Source organism: Peromyscus californicus, unplaced genomic scaffold, assembly GCF_007827085.1.
Source record: "Peromyscus californicus insignis strain IS unplaced genomic scaffold, ASM782708v3 Scaffold_2__1_contigs__length_46816999, whole genome shotgun sequence".
Lineage (NCBI taxonomy): Eukaryota > Metazoa > Chordata > Mammalia > Rodentia > Cricetidae > Peromyscus > Peromyscus californicus.
The window spans coordinates 3,791,528-3,802,339 of record NW_026294540.1 but is presented as its reverse complement, the minus strand read 5'-3'; positions in this window follow the sequence as shown (position 1 = coordinate 3,802,339).

Below are 10,812 nucleotides of genomic sequence, written 5' to 3'. Positions count from 1 at the left end.
TTATTTTTATTTTTCGAGACAGGGTTTCTCTGTGTAGCTCTGTCTGTCCTGGAACTCACTTTGTAGACCAGGATGGCCTCAAACAGAGATCCTCCTGCCTCTGCCTCCCAAGTGCTGGGCTTGGGACCACCAGCCCATGGATGGCACCACCCACAATAGGCTGGGCCCTCCCACATCAATCACTAATTAAGAAAATGCCCTACAGACTTGCCTACAGCTGGTTCTTATGGAAGCATTTTCTCAATTGAGGTTCCTTTCTTCCATATAACTCTAGCACAGTGATTCTCAACCAGTCGGGGGTTGACCCCTTGGGGGTTGAATGATCCTTTCTCAGGGGTCTCATATAAGATATCCTGCATATCAAATATTTATGTTATCATTTATAACAGTAGTAAAATAACAGTTATGAAGTAGCAATGAGATAATTTTATGGTTGGGGGTCACCGCAGCATGAGGAACTCTATTAAAGGGCCACAGCATCAGGAAGGTTGAGGACTGCTGCTCTAGTGCTGTAGAGTATTATTTTAAGGTGTGTTACTTTTGTTTATGTTGCATTTGTTTAACTCTGTGAAGCTGTGTTACTGTGCCTGTAAAATACCTGGTGGTCTAATAAAGAGCTGAATGGCCAATAGCAAGACAGGAGAAAGGATAGGTGGGGCTGGCAGGCAGAGAGAATATTATAGAGGCAGAAATCTGGAAAGGGAGGTTGAGAAGGAATCAGAGAAGGGGAGGACGCCAGGGGTCAGCCACCCAGGTATACAACCAGGAAGCCAAGGAGTAAGAGTAAGTTTTACAGAGTAAGAGAACGGGAAAAGCCCAGTGGTAAAAGGTAGATGGATAATTAAGTTAAGTAAAGCTGGCTAGAAATAAGCCAATCTAAGGCCAGACATTCATAAGTAATAATGAGACTCCGTGTGTGAATTTTTTTGGGAGCTGGGTGGCGGGCCCCCCAAAAAGCAAAAACAACCAACAACACTGGAGCATGTGCCGAGCTGGCACAGCACTAGCCAGCCGAGTGGTTCTTACGGTGAACCTTGCTCTTCAGCATTGTCCTCTCAGCATCCTCTGAGGTTTCAGCCTGATGCCCTAAGTGGTAACATCTTTGTAAAAGCCTCTCCCAGAGGAGGCACCTGGTGTAAGGGAAGAGGGAGGCAGTTGCTGTCACAGAAGACAAAGAGGACTCTCAGGCCAGACTGATGGCCGTTCAAATGCTGGGTCACCACCCTGGGCAAGTCACTTACCCTCTGAAGTTACCAGGCAGAGGCATTCAGACTTTAAATCTTCACACACACCCCTCCACACACACAGGGTTTCTCTGTGTAGCCCTGGCCATCCTAGAACTCACTCTGTAGACCAGGCTGGCCTCGAACTCACAGAGATCTGCCTGTCTCTGCCTCCTGAGTATTGGGATTAAAGGCGTGTGCCACCACCGCCTTGCTTTAAAATCCTCATATTTAAAGCCCTCTTCTCTCTAGGCTTCTTGAGAGGCCAACATAAATAATCTGTAATGAACTTAGGCCGCCAGAGGCAGATCCAGAAGTTCCGAGGGCCACTGGGGAGAGGTGGGGACTGTGGGGGAACATGTTCAGCTCTAACCCACAGCTCTTAGGCTGGGTGCACTCTGACAGTTGACAGGACACCCCTGGCCCCTGTTTTTCAGAAGACTCATCCGGCTTGGATTGTTAAGTAAAGTTTCCACAGTTTTAAATAGTTTTCCCGTCTGTGGACCAGGCTGTAATCTGACAGAAGCAGATCTTGGAGGCCTTGAGGGAAAAGGGAAGGGATATGATCAAACTATATAGGTAGAAAATCTAAAACGTAACAACAATCCAAAACCACAGAATGTGCAGGGGAACGTGGCAGGGAGCATCAGAGCAGCAAGCAGCCTGGCTGTGTGGACACCAGGGGGCAGTAGCTCCCCTGGAATGGCTTTCCTCCTCCAATCCCTCCTCAGGAGAGGCTGCAATGGGTTCTCTCTGCTCTCTGCACTTAGCTGCGTAGAAGGCACAAAACATGGTCCCCGGAGCAATATCGAAAAGTTGGCTTTCTCCATCCTTAGCATTCTGTACTGGGTAGAATTGCCTCCTTGTGGTACTTGGAGGAGTTTTTTTTTTTTTTCTTTTTTTAATGCTTCTCTTGACACATGACAAAGAACCTAGAAAATGGCTGCATGGAAAATATGTCCATTATGAAAAGCCAAACATTGGGCTAGAGAGACGGCTTGGAGGTTAAGAGTACTGTCTGCTCTTCCAGAGGTCCTGAGTTCAATTCCCAGCAACCACATGGTGGCTCACAACCATCTGCAATGAGATCTGATGCCTTCTTCTGGTGTGTAGATATGCATGCAGATAGAATACTGTATACACAATAAATAAATAAATTTTTAAAAAGGCATGTGCCACCACCACCTGGAGTTACTTTTAAAAAAAAAATAAGAAAAAAGAAAAGAAAAAAGCCAAACACAAGCCTTTGTATCTCTACATGTCTGCCATGTTTTGCTAGAGGAGACAGATGTTGAGGTTCCAGAGGACAAACCCCCACTGAGGCCTCCCACATACATCATTTTAAAAAAAAAGGATCGCTGGACTGTTGAGATGGAGGTATCTTTTAAGATCAGGGAAGATTCGTTGTGCCCTGCAGTGTCTGAATGGGGCTTGGGCATCCCAGCATGAATGACTTAGGAGTCAGTCACGATGTCAGCCAGGCGTGGTGGTGGCGCACGCCTTTAATCCCAGCACTTGGGAGGCAGAGACAGGCACATCTCTGAGTTTGAGACTAGCCTGGTCTACCGAGGGGGTTCCAGGGCTACAGAGAGAAACCCTGTCTATAAAAACCAAAGCAAAAATGAGTGCAATGTCTTTCTTTTTTATTTGTGAGACAGGATCTCACTGTGTAGCTCCAACTGGCCTTGAAGTAGATCCGCCTGCTGCTGCCTCCCAAGTGTGTTTTGGGCGGTGTCATTTATGATCCAGCTTTGGAAGCCACACACTGTCACCTTTGCTGTAGGTATGATGTGGGAGGCTTCCCTGTGACACTCGTCACAAGAAAAGGGCAGTCAGGGCCATCTTGGAGCCTCTTGGCTCCTTCCCTTTTCAGGCCCAACAGAAGTTCTGCCCAGTGGTCAAAACTCCTTGATCCAGGCCGGGGAGCTTCTGCAGGGGTGGGATTTATCTGAGTGCATAGGAAACTCCCACTGGTCACCACCTCCCTGAGCTGTGCATGAGTCTTTCCCAGACAAAGGACTCTCCCCTCACCCCACAGGGTTTCTCTGTATAGATTTGGTGTCTGTCCTGGCTCTTGCTCAGTAGACCAGGCTGGCCTCGAACTCACTGAGATCTGCCTGCCTCTGTCTAGAGTGCTGGGATTAAAGGCCTGCGCCACCAACACCCGGCCAACGGACTCTTAAATGGCCAGAAAAGCCTAAAGATGCCCTGTTGGTGTGGGAACTGGCTCAGGTGTTTGTGGTTGATATATTGTATGTCCCAATAAATTTATCTGGGGGTCAGAGAACAGAACAGCCATAATATTAAACATAGAGGTTGGGCAGTGGTAGCACACGCCTTTAATCCTAGCATTCCAGAGGCAGAGATCCATCTGAATCTCTGCGAGTTCAAAGCCACAATGGAAACAGCCAGGCATGGTGACTCACGCCTTTAATCCCAGGAAGTGATGGCAGGAAGCAGAGAGGTATATAAGGTGTGAGGACCAGGAACTAGAGCTGGTTAAGCTTTTAGGCTTTTGAGCAGCAGTTCAGCTGAGATTCATTCTTCATGAGGACTCAGAGGCTTTCAGTCTGAGGAAACAGGATCAGCTGAGGAACTGGCGAGGTGAGGTGGCTGTGGCTTGTTCTGCTTTTCTAATCTTTCAGCATTCACCCCAATACCTGGCCTTGGGTTTGTTTTTTATTAATAAGACTCTTTAAGATTCATGCTACAGGTGTTCAATGTGCTCTTAGCCTCACCGAGACGTGACTAGCGCTTCCTCCTTCTCCTGCTCCGGGATGGTAAACCAGGATGCAGCGAGGCCCGAGAGGAGCCACCCCCTTAATCTCCTGCTTCTCTAGACCCTCTGCTTAGTCTGCTTGAGGTGGCATGGGGGCTACTGGGCAGAGGGGCTGCAGATATCTCTGTCCCTTTGATTCATCCAGAATCCCTAAAGCTCTGTGGGTGGAAGCTCTGTGTTGTCATAGTAACGGGAGCCGTGGAAATGAAGAAGGGTGCCTGCTGGCCAAGGAAGCCAAGCTTTTAATGCGTGTGCCTCTCTTTCAGAGAGAGGGCTCTTTCCTGGGAGAGCTTTGGCCAGACATCAAAGGGTTTATTTCAGGAGCTGAGAACATGCTCCTTAATTACTGGGGAATGAGCTCGGCCCCAATCAGAGAGGTTGGCGGCATTTGGGAGTTCTTAGAGGGAACCAGGTGTAAGTTGAGTGCCTGGACAACCTTTACTTCTTAAACTAACAACGTCAGGCTGGGAAGATGGATCCATGGGAAAAGCACTTGCCGGAAAAAAAACATGGGAACATGTTCAGAATGTATGTCGACCCAGGTGTCTGCAACCTCAGCACGCCTACTTTGAGACAGGAGGATCTCCGGAAGCTCACGGACCAGCTAGACTGGAGTGAGCAGCAGCGAACAAGAGACCCTGCCCCAAACAAGGTGGAAGCTGAGGACTGAGCTCCACGTGGGCTCCCTCCCTGAGCTGGCTCAGTGGACACAAGCTAGAGTCATCTGAGAGGATGCAGCCTCCATTGAGAAGATGTCTCCATAAGATCCAGCTATAGGGCATTTTCTTAATCAGTGATTGATGGGGGAAGGCCCAGCCCATGGTGGGTGGTGCCATCCCTGGGCTGGTGGACCTGGGTTCTATAAGAAAGCAGGCTGAACAAGCCATGAGGAACAAGCCAGTAAGCAGCACCCCTCCATCCTCTGCATCAGCTCCTGCCTCCAGGTTCCTGCCCTGGTGAGTTCTGAATGAACTCTAATAAAATGCTAATCTTTGCTTAGATCCTGTTTCTAGAGAATCCAACCCAAGACAGCCTCAGGACCACAGGACCCCGTTGATGACCCCAGACCATGTGACCCCATGTTTTTTTTTTTTTTTCTTTTATCTGACAGATGTGTGGTTCTGGCCTGGGGGTCATGTCAATATTAGGTGTCCATCTGAATGGGCTAGGCTCGCCCAGATAACCTTGAACTTCTATCTTGCTGAGGATGACTTTGAACTTTTTTTTTTTTTTTTTTTTTTTAAAGATTTATTTATTATGTATACAGTATTCTGCCTGCACGTATCCCTTCAGGCCAGAAGAGGGCACCAGATCTCATTACCAGTGGTTGTGAGCCACCATGTGGTTGCTGGGAATTGAACTCAGGACCTCTGGAAGAGCAGTCAGTGCTCTTAACCACTGAGCCATCTCTCCAGCCCGACTTTGAACTTTTATCCTCCTTCTAACACCTCCCGAGTACTGGGCTGTAGATGGATGCCACCATGCCCAGTTTATGCAGGGCCGGGGTTGGTACACAGGTTGTCACGCATGCTCCACAAACACTGTGTACCACAGCGCCACCTTCTCTATCCCCGCCCCACACTGACTCGGTCTCTCTCTCTCTCTGCTCTATTTCTTTAGTGTGACGAATACACTGGACACACAGTACGATAGTGACACGGAACTGCTCCGTGGTGCTTGACAATGAGGAAGGCTGACATTCCATAAGTGAACGGGACGATAACCATCCTAAGAGAGAAGCATTCAGGGCGCTGAGGCAAAATCAAAAGTGACAATGGGCTTTCCACTGGCTGCTGACTGGTGGCAGCGGCGGGGTAGAAGGTCTAGAAAGAAGGGTGTTAATACCGGCACTGGCTGCAGGCAGGGGAATCGAGGAAGCCAGGCTGAGAGTCAGGTCTTGCAAGGCGGAGTGAACAGCATGTGCAAATGCTCAGAGGAGATAAGAGACCAGCATGTGGAGGGCCCTGCTTAGGGCGGGGATGGGAATGCAGGCTCTGTGTGGGAGAAGGGCAGGGGATGAGGAAGGGAGCAGGCAGGAGACTGTCCTCAGCAGCTGTGTGGGCGGCAGCGAAGAACTTAAGTCGTATCCTAAGACTGATGGGAAGCCTCTGGGTTTTGTTTTGTTTTTTTTTGGTTTTTCGAGACAGGGCTTCTCTGTGTAGCTTTGCGCCTTTCTTGGAACTCACTTGGTAGCCCAGGCTGGCCTTGAACTCACAGAGATCTGCCTGGCTCTGCCTCCCAAGTGCTGGGATTAAAGGCGTGCGCCACCACCGCCTGGCGCCTCTGGGGTTTTTTAAGTAAGGGAAGTTGGTTTAATGTGCCTCAGAGAAACTTAGTGTTCTTGTGGGATAGAGGATGGTGGGGAGGGAGGCGGCGAGGGCCTGGCCAGGAGCACAGTGCAGGGAGCTGGCGACTCACGTGTGGGAACAGCTGAGGAGCCGAACGGGGCAGTAAGGTGACCCACAAAGGACCAATAGCAAATTACCCTGGTAACCATGGCCAGATGGACACTGAGGAGGTGGCGTCATCTGATCGCTGGACCTGGAGCCACCTGGCAGGAAGGACCAGGTTGCTTCCGAGTAGCATGAGCATATGGCAGACCCAAATTGCAGCCTTGTGATGCCAAGGGCAACGCTCAGTCTTCCCTGACACAATTGCAGATTATTAAGAATTCTTGATTGGCCTCGGTCAAGTCACATGACTATGCCAGAACCAGCCCGGCTCAGGAGTCATGGTTTCTCCATTAGAGCATGCCCATTGCTATGAGCACTGACAGACAGCTCCAGTTAGGTGCCCAGAGAGTTAGAAGAGGGCACTTTCAAAGGAAAGACTGAGGCAGAGTACCCACTACAGCACCCCCTCCCATTATTGGCAAACACAGAGGGTCCACAAATGCCAGAAGGTACTGGCCCGTGTTTTATGGGAACAGAAGAAAATACATCCTATTCTGTAGGCTTAGGAAATTACATGGAAGGGCGATGATATCAGACAAACCAAGAAAAGGACCACATCATGGCTGAGCTGAGTCCCAGCCACCCAGGTCACAGGCACTCTGGATCACAGCCAAAGCAGGGTGAACTAGCAGCAGGTGTCGTGGTTTTGAGCTGTGTGGATGGACCCACAGTCCCTCCCAGACAAGGCCTTGTTCCTGGGAGTCTTTACTGGTAAGCCCGCAGACAGTGATAAGGCCAGGTATGAACTGCACAGCCAGTCTGGGCTTCAGAGCCCATCAACACACGCATCAGGTTGCCCAGACTCATGCTGGAGCCATCGTTCTAGCCAGGGCCAACGTGACCGGCCGACAGAGCGGGTATCCCCTGCATCCCTACTTCTCTGACAAAGCTACCTTGTGGTGACATTGTGTTCCCCAAAATATTGTGCACCCTAATAAACTTATCTGGGGTCAGAGAACAGAAAAGCCACTAGATACTTAGGATAGGCAGTGGTAGCGCACGCCTTTAATCCTAGCATTCCAGAGGCAGAAATCCATGTGTTCAAGGATACAGCCAAGCATGGTGACTCACACCTTTAACCCCAGAAAGCGAGCCTTTAATCCCAGGGAGTGATGGTAGAAGCAGAAAGATATATAAGGCGTGAAGACCAGAAACTAGAAGCATTTGGCTGGTTAAGCTTTTAGCTGGTTAAGCTTCAGGCTTTCGAGCAGCAGTTCAGCTGAGATTCATTCCAGATGAGGACACAGAGGTTTCCAATCTGAGGAAATAGGGTCAGCTGAGAAACTAGCAAGGTGAGGAAGCTGTGGCTTGTTCTGCTTCTCTGATCTTCCAGTGTTCACCCCAATACCTGGCCTCAGGTTTGATTTTATTAATAAGATCTTTTAAGATTCATGCTACACTACCTGAGACCCCCGATTTCTCAGAAGGCCTGCGAGTGCTGTCTTGAAGCTCAGAGGAGCTTGGAGGAAGACAGACGGTTCTGAGATGTATGGACTTTCCCAATGGTCAGTCAGGTGTGCAGACAGGTGCCCGTAACTGCAGCACCCGAGAGGTGGGAGACTTGCTTCCAGGTCAAGGCAAACTGGGAGGAGTTGGAGGAGTGGGGGGTGGTCCGATCCACATTCAGTGGATACATTTCTGAAATCGTCAAAGAATAAATAAAGATTTGTGCGTGCCTTCTAAACAAGCGTGTCTCTAACTGAAGAACCGTGTGGCCACCAGTTTCCCATATGAGAAGTTGGGGTTTCTTGATTTCTGTTTTTTTCTCCACGGTTTTAGGTAACTGGGTGTGGCATGGGCTAGGGATGGGAGCACGGGAATTGGGCATCGCTCTGTGGTAGGCTGGCTGCATCCATTTCCTCTGCGGTCATTTGGTGCCCTGCATTTACCACTCAGCCCCTTGCTCTATCTGGCAGGACACATGACATGCTTTGTCCGATGACACTAGCCAGCATCACGCCAGCAGAGACATGTGTGTTTCCTCTTGCTCTTTTGGTACCACGCTGTCCTCATGGGAACATGCCCAGGGTAGCTGAAAAACATCCCAGAGCACTCTCCCAGGGGGCCATGAAAGACACATGCAGGGAGAGAGGAGGGAGAGAGCCTGGCTGTCCCAACCAAGGTCCTCAGACACCAACCAGAATGACTGGACCTGATGTAGGTGAATTCAGCTGGGGTGAGAATTCCAGGCAGCCTTCAGACTCATGGAGGCAACTGTAAAAAGACTAGTTTTCGGCCATCGCGGCACTTGCTACACGGCAGTATTGCGGCCATAGCTAACTGATGGTTTTGCGTCTTGCAGAGACCTCCCTATTTCCCTTCCTCTCTCCCTCCTCACACACAACCAGTATTTGTTGAGCAGTTACTATGTATTTGGGATACAGCAGTGCATAAACTATAGTTTGTAGTTCATAGTTATGCTTTTAGGTTTTTCTAGTGTTGTTCTTGAAAGACAGACGTTCAGTAAGACACTAATTTTGGGGGCTTAATGCATGGTGGACAGATCTGGGTGCTTTGTGGTGATTTCTCTGCTTCTCATGTTAGTGTTTCCCTCTGTCACTGTGGAAGTCACCACCAATAGAAACAGCCTCTTCCCCGTGATGAGAATCCTTCCATGCATGGTGATGTGTGAACTCGGGATGGCCTTGAGTCATTTGTGGAGACTGAGCAATTCTCGGTGTGATTTTATAAGGCGGGGAGAATTTATGTACTGCTAAGTGTGATGTATTGTTATAAATTATGCTTTGGTTTCAGGCCTGTGCAAAAAAAAAAAAATTCAGTGTTTCTCTGAGTTCTGGGAAACACACTGTAAATACTTTGGTGCTTCTCGGCCAGCAGTTTCTCATAATATAAAGCGGCATCAGCGTCTGTATCTTAGGGGGGATAGGTATGGTCCCCTCCTTTCTCACTGCAGGGAGGACATGAGTTTCCTGGATTCTCTGGAATCTTGGAGGAATCGAGCTTGTGCCCACGGGGTCTCATGTCCTCCTCTCCAGCTGTCTACCTCACTCAGGTGACCTGTGCCGTCAGCATCGGACCCCCTACATTTCCACTTCCGTCTTCCCCTTTGGGGTCAGTCTCAAAAGACACATGTTCGAGGCCAGCCTGGTCTACAGAATGAGTTCCAGGACAGCCAGGGCTACACAGGGAAACCCTGTCTCAAAAAAACAAACAAAAGAGAAAAAAGAAAAACAAAACAACAACAACAACAAAAACCACTTATTTGAGTCACGCTGCTGTGACAAGACATCAGAGACAGGTGAGCCACCCTGCCTCACAGGTGGTGGGAAGCTTCCCGGAAGACGACAGTCAGCTTGTTCTCCGGCAAGCGCGTTTGTCACTGAGCCAACTCACCCGCCAACCCTAGTCCTTACCTTAAAAAAAAAAAACAACTTTAAGTAATTCAATTTTTTTTAATTAAGAGATTTTCTATTCGTTTTACATATCAGCCACAGATTCCCCTGTCCTCCCTTCTCCCACGCCCCCTCAAATTTTTTTTTATTGATACAATTACATCATCCCCCACCCCCCAAACCCTCCCATGTACCCACCTCTTGCTTTCAAGTTCCTGGCCTTTTCCTTTAATTGTTATAGATTCCTAAATACATAAATACGCCTTGCCCAGTCTCTATGTTACTTGTATGGATGTTTTCAGGACCGATCATCCGGGATTAGCTACCCAGTGGGTGTGCTCTTCCCTGGGGAGACCATTTACCCCACCCTCAGCATTCCTCAGCGGCCTACGGGTCCCTGTTTAAGGTTGAGGCCTTGGGAGTGTTCCATTGTCTACTTAGCGTGTCTTTTGGTGTCTTTCTTGTTCAGGTCGTGTTTAGGCAGCCACGCAGATGAGACTTCATGTGTGCAGCCTCTGACATTCCTAGGAGACACACTCTCCCAGCAAGTTCCCGGATCCTCTGGCTCGTACATTCTTTCTGCCTCCTTTTCTGGAATGTTCCTTTAGTCTTGGGTGTAGGAGTTGTATTGCAGATGTATCCATTGGAACTGGGTGCCACAACTCTGCCTTTTGATTGGCTGTGGTTTTCTGTAATGGTCTCTGTCTGTTGCAGAGAGGTTTTCTTGATGAGGGTCGAGGACCACACTTTTCTGTGGGTGTAAGGACAAGTATTTAGAGTGTGGTTAGGGATCATGCTGGTTTAGTAAAGTGATAGTTATAGGTTCTCCAATTTATACATGGCCCTGTTTAAGCCTGTGGAATTTCTCCTTGACTCAAGAGAGCCACTGGGAAAACTGTGCAGTGTTCTGGTGTCTCATCTGGGATGTAACTGCCCATTGCCTCCCTGGTTAGGCAGTGAACTGGGTGAGCAGAAGCTGGGTCCTGCTCTCCAGTTCCCAGCTG